Below are 6,134 nucleotides of genomic sequence, written 5' to 3'. Positions count from 1 at the left end.
GGCAATAATTTTTGGTGGGAGGTCACTCCAAGACTTTGTAAAGTGGTCAATGGCTGTGTGACGGGCCGCCAGCGGCCCGCACGGGTGATGGTCCAGACCTCCGGGCGGCAGAGAACGGAGGTGCAGTCCAAACCTCTCCCCCCCCCGCCACGGCGCGTGCAGAGGAGAACAGCGAGGCCAGACCCAGCCTCCATGCCTGCGCCAGCGGGGAACCACTGGCCCCTCCCCGGGGACGGTGCCGGGCAGGGCCGGGGAGGAGATAGGCAGCCGGGCGGCTGCAGGGGACACCGACACGCCGCCGGAAGGGGAGGAGCCCGGGAGGCGTCCGGCACGGCGGGTCATTTTTAAAAGGCCCACTGACGGAGAGGAAAGGGGCAGCCTCCTCACAAGGAGGGAAGAGAGCCCCCGAGCTCAGGACGGACCCAGAGCAGGACCAGGGCCGGCCAGCAGCCAGCCCGGCCTCATCCTAAGGGTTCTCGCAACGGCTGCCGCAGCTGGCGGTTGGCCAGTCCTGGATCGGACGGCGACTGGACCCAACGCCACCGCCCCTGAAAGGAGCGACCCGGCCGAGACCAGACCCGCCGGAGGAGGCAGACCCGCGGGACGTCGCAGGAGCAACACCGGACCAGGACTCATGAACCCAGGTAGGCACTGGGGATCGGTACAGGTGCTTGAAGGACCCCGGGAAGGGAGGAAGGAGCCCGGGGCAGGGCCCTTTTGGCTATCCTGGGTAGACGGGTTACGGAGAGAATTACCTCTGTCTATCGCACTGGGGCGCGAATGAGCCCCTGCGCTTAGGGCCCCGAGCTGGGACCCGGAGGGAGGGTGGGACCAGGTCCCCCTCCCCATTCCCCAGGGGGATTGAATCCCGGTCAGCAGCAGCGCACGCAAGAAGCAGGGAAGAGTGACGGCTGGACAGTAGGGCCAGCCCCGATTGAGGTCCAGGGAAGGACTGGACTGCGGGCGCAGGTCCCACCCCCCAGAGATGGGCTACAGACGCAGGGTCCGCTGAACCCCCTGGCTCGGCTGGGAGGATGTGATCGCGCTCAACTGACGGGGCTTGCAACCGGGGACCTAAGGCGGGACCTCGTTAAAAGGGACGAAGGGGTTTGCTGAGCCCCCCCTTCCCCTCCGGGAGGGGGTGATCAAACCCCGAATCATCCACAGGCTGCACTTTTCTGTGGAAGAGATGTGGGTGCAGAAGGGCACACAGGATGAGAGACTGGGGTGCAGGAGATGGTGTGAGGTCTGAGAGGGAGTTTGGGTAAAGGAGAAGGTTGTGACCTGGCTCAGGGGATTGGGGTGTAAGGTTAGGGAGGCGGGTATGGGTGCAGGAGAGGATTCTGGCCTGGGGAAGGGGCTCTAGGAGGAGGTGCAAAGTCTTGGACGGAATTGTGACCTGGGAAAAGGGGGTGCAGTCCACAGAGAGTTTGAGTGGTGACCTGGAGCAGGGGAATGAGGTGCAGGGACTGGGAGGGTGTTTGGGTGCAGGAGAGGATTCTGGCCTGGGGGAAGGGTGTAGAAAGGGGGACAGGGTCTGGGAGGGAGTTGTGACCTGGGACACGGGGGTGCAGAGGGTTTGAATGGTGACCTGAGGGAGGTAGTTGGGGTGTAGTAGAAGCTGGGGTGCCAGAGGCAGGCTCTGGCTAGGAGGCATTTACCTAAGTGTCTCCTGGCCAACAGCCCTGCAGCACCCCCAAAGCAAGCTGGGCTCACTGTCTGCTGCAGCCCCAGGTCACTTTAAACTGCAGGCTGTTCCCTCCATATGGCTCTCAGCTTCAGGAGGGGGAAGAGGCTTGTGCTGCCCCTATTTCCCAGGCCATTCTCTCCACTCTTGTTGGCTGGTTATTTCTAGCCAATAAGAGCTGAGGATTGGCTGGGGGCAGGGAGATTACACAAAGCTGCCTCCTCCTGCCTGAAGAGCGGAGATTCACACAGATTGCGCTTTAAACCACGATAGCTGTGTGCCTGAGGGTCTCGGCAGGGTGGTCTGCGGGCTGGATCCAGCCCCTCAGTCGTACTTTGCCCAGCACTGCTCTGTTACAAGGATTGTTGTGAAAAGGGAGGCCATTTGGAAACTACAGCATAGAGTGCAGTGAGATTGTTGAAAGACTGGAGTCCCGTGCTTGAAGCTACTCAACATGAAGCCCTCTTGAAATCTGTGGGGCTCCATCTCGGCATGGGCTCACCCATGGAGAGCAGCTTACAGGATTGGAGCTTAGATTTTTGTATTGCTCCTTGTGTCAATATTTACCCAACTATCTTTAAACTTCAGTATGATCAGTGTTCCAGATACAGTCCAATAATTGCTGGGATGGAGGATTAATCCTGTGTCTCCTTAAAATACTTTTCAGCTAAACATCGCGGTGAACTCAAGTCTTCAGTGATTTTATTTTGTTAACTTACATCTTTTTCTTGATCGGTATGGCATGTAGCTGTTACATTGGGTCTTGGATGTGAGACTACCTGTTCTGCAAAGAATTTGCCATTTGTTGGCCCAGTCATCTGAACAATCTACGTTCTGACTTGTAAATCTGTTACTGCTTGGATTCAAACCACAAAAGGGACTTGGACCCCTAGAAGATCACAGGATCACCACTGTGATCCACAAACCCGTGTTTGGTGCCTGTGCTCCTATACAAGAAATAGTGTGAAGCCAACATGCTGAGTGAGGAACTACTTAACCTAGCCAAAGGAACATATTGATGAGAGGTGTCCTAAACCCTGCTCCTCTCACAGAAGTAGGCACCAATCTCTACTTGTGATCCATGAACTGGAGGAAGACAAGGGAAAGATAGGTACTTCTCTGCCTAAGTCATGTGCTGGGCCTGGGAGAACTTCCCTTTTAGTCTAAGGATTAAAAGCATTCTGTCAGGATGTGGGAGACCATTGGCTCAAATTGCCCCTTTACCTGATGGAAAGGGATTGGAACAGAGAGGCCACCTCTCAGGGGAGTTGCCCAGCCACTGGGCTGCGGAGTCATTCTCACTCACTCTGGCCCAGCTAATATTAATTATTTAATTAAAATAGAACAGTGCTTCAATAGGAAAGTTAAGGAGCCCTACACTTAAATATTTCATAGTGCAGTGATTCAGACATTCAACTGAGAGTGGAGGAAACCTGTCCAAACCTCTGCTCCTCGGGCAGAGGGAGAGCTAAAATTGATGGTCTCCCCCACAGCTTCAGTGAATGCTTTAACCACTGAAAATGACCAATGAGATGCTCCCCACCTCATTTTGTGTGGAACTATACAGCTTCTCAGCTTGCCTAATGGATCAGGTCCCACATACAATTTATTCAAAGAGCACCTATCTTTTTTCTGCAATGCGTGTGGATGGCTCTGGAGTTCAGGCTGCAGATAGGTGCCTGGACACCTAGAGCAAAGCAGAAGTATGCATGTCCAGAGGCAGAAATCAATGCCTAAGGAGCTTCTACTGCAAAACATAGGTGCCAAGTGAGCTTAGGTGCCTACGGAGTTGAGCGTAGCCAAGTGAAGGTTTTGTGGTTCACTCTAAAAACGGGGGCGGGACACCTAAGAATCACCGTGGATCCAGGCCTTAGTTCCTGTTCTTCTATAGTCTGTCCTTGCTTAACAAATAATACAGATATCTTCCCCTCTACTTTCTCTTAAGGAACCAACCTTTCCCTTTCTATTACAATAATTCACATTTCTTTCATTAAGCAAATTTTTACCTGTGTTCAATTATGCATCCCACCAAGGAGTAATGTGCAGACTAATTAGCATGCTTAATTGGCCACAATTAACATCTAATTACAGCTAAGCTTTATTATTCCAGGCTGGTATACACATCATTATTACACTTTGCAAAGGTGAATTCTGAACACCCAAGGTATTTTAATTATTGCTCATTTTTGCACTTTCTCCAGTAACTACCCATACTCAGTCTCACTTACCAATCAACAACCTTCTCCACTACTTCTAAGGCTAATTTCTTACAGAATTTATAAGCTGCCCAATGATACCTCTAAATTTAGTTCTTCTGCCACTATTTTCTCCCTAAATCCCCGACTCCACAGCAGATCTTGTCTGGACAGGCCTGTCATACACCCAAATATTTTATGCTTGTGTAAAACCTTTCATCTGAAGTGTTCCACAATCTTTACCAGTATGCCTGAATAACAGGGAAAAGGAACTATTTGCACATGAAAAGTCTAGCTAGACAAACTGAGAAGAGCAATAGAGCCTCTACCAAGTGTTTACCTATAAAAACCATATAAGAAATGTTAAACACAACCATTGATCTCCTACCCCCTCCCATATTAATGGTTCATAAGTCCCCCTCTATGAACTCTGAATTAGAGGCTGTGATGGATAGGAGGAATGCTGGCCAGCACTCGGTGACTAAAGGGTTAAATTCAGGTAACTAAAGATATTGGCATGGAGCCAGAAGAAACAATGGGATACAGTGCTGAAATTTAAATTGTAAATATATACCTGCTGCCTGCAATCTTTGTGTGAATTCTAAATTAGGAGCTGGAGGGAAGCAAGATGAAGAAATCAGACAGAAAGAATACTGGGTATGGGAATGGACGGGACCTTGAAGTACAGATCAGTTTGGATCGTGAGTAGATAAAGAATGTATGTTTAGTCATGATCAGGGTATTTTTCTTTGCTGTTCAGTTAAACTTCTCTGTGTGAAGTCCATGTGCCTCCCTCCCCCTATTCACTGTACCTTAGCTATGCCAGAGATACCATTTTTTCTCTGGATTTTGATCTGTTCTTTTTGCAGTTGTGATGTAACACCTAGCAACCAAGTATGCTTTATCAAGTCTATCTTTTTGTTTTGTTAATAAAATCACCCTTTTAAAGATGATGATTTGATTCTTGTCGAGAAGGTAGCAGGAGGTCTGTGAGTGTGCCTGCCTAAACTGAAGGGCCAGTTATCAGAATTGCAGTTTGTTTCCTGTGGGTTTTTTTTCAGGCTCTCTTGTCCTAAGAGCTTGGGGTACCCTTTGGGAAGTAGTTCTTGGTTTTCAGGGTTTTTAATTCACTTGATGGTGGCAGCCTATCTTCCTGTGCCAGTGAATCTGTGACTCTGAGGAGTTTTTATAAGCAGAGCCTATAGAGGCAAGGAATTTTAAGGTCTCTTGTGGGCCCCCCACCTTCTGCACTTGGATTGCCAGAGTGGGCAACAGCCCTGACCAGAGATATTAGCAAGATAACCCTATTGATTTGACTGCCAGCCCTGTTCTAGCTGTAATTGCCTGCCTTGTATACATAGCTAGTCTAATAGGTAAGAGTATGAATTTAGGCTTCTGTTCTCCCTCCTGAGACTGACGTGCTGTGTGACTTGGATAAGTCATGTTGCTTCTGTGTCTGTTTTATATAAAACAAGGATATCTATCTATATATTTTAGTAAGATCTAGGACCCCCAAATTTGGTGTGCAGCTTCTTCTTATCCTAACTTAAAGCAAGGCCAGCTGCAGGAGGAACTCTGCACATTGCTGGCCAGGCTGCTATCCACAGGTGAGGTTCCTGTGCTGGCCAGGGTTCCACCCTTCCTGTACTGGCCTCCAGGCCCCAAAACGCAGGGCCATCCTTACAAATTATTGGGCTCTATGCAACTGAGGGTCCCTCCCAGCTTCTACCAGGATCCAGGTACTTCCCTCCCACCTCCTGCACCACTCCTGCAGGGAGCCTGGGGCTTCCTTCTCCCCATACTCCTTGCTCCCATCCCTGCAGCTTACCAGGACTCGGAGTCTTCCCTGGGGCCAGAATGGAGCTGCAGAGGCTGGGGGCTTCTTTCTGCAGCCAGTCAGGCAGCAGGAAGCCATCCACTGGCCAACAGCACATGCAGGTGGGATCAGGAAGAAATGCTGCAGCCCTGGGCACAGAGCTGCATAGGGGCACCTAAACATACAGCACAGCCCCTGCCACCCGGCTGGCCCCAAGGGGCTGCCACCAGCTGACCAGCATGGCCCACACTGCAGCCACCTGGGCACATGGCTCTGGGGAGCCCTTGGCAGCCCCAGAATCCCCCACCCTCCGGACAGTGCTGTGCTGGGCCACATGTGGACCCGGGTGATGGCGAGTAACTCTTCTAGTGTTTAATATTTTATTTGCTTTAAAGCTGTGGTAAGAATCTTTAATTATTCCCAGAAAGAAAAACAG

This window comes from Pelodiscus sinensis, chromosome 9, assembly GCF_049634645.1.
Source record: "Pelodiscus sinensis isolate JC-2024 chromosome 9, ASM4963464v1, whole genome shotgun sequence".
Taxonomy (NCBI): Eukaryota; Metazoa; Chordata; order Testudines; family Trionychidae; genus Pelodiscus; species Pelodiscus sinensis.
This window is presented reverse-complemented; position numbering follows the sequence as displayed.